Below are 302 nucleotides of genomic sequence, written 5' to 3'. Positions count from 1 at the left end.
CGTTTTTTGTCTCTTTCACTTTTGCAGGAAGCAGCATCTTCTTCTTCTGAAGCGTTTATGGCGGTTGGCAAACCAACTGATAGGTGCTTTACCGCCACCTACTGGACTGGAGTGTGGAACAAGAGATTGGCAGACAAACTACATTTAAAAAAAATTATTAATTTATTAAAAATACTCATATTCTTTTATACAGATCCGTCTCTTTCAGGAATGTGATTAACTGAACATATTTTCTTAAGTGCTGTTCCAAGTATATTTTCCAATTGAAATTTGACTTTATATTATTGTGTATCCTAAAAAAT

Source organism: Garra rufa, chromosome 2, assembly GCF_049309525.1.
Source record: "Garra rufa chromosome 2, GarRuf1.0, whole genome shotgun sequence".
Lineage (NCBI taxonomy): Eukaryota > Metazoa > Chordata > Actinopteri > Cypriniformes > Cyprinidae > Garra > Garra rufa.
The sequence above is the reverse complement of the archived record's forward strand: the minus strand, read 5'-3'. Positions refer to the sequence as shown.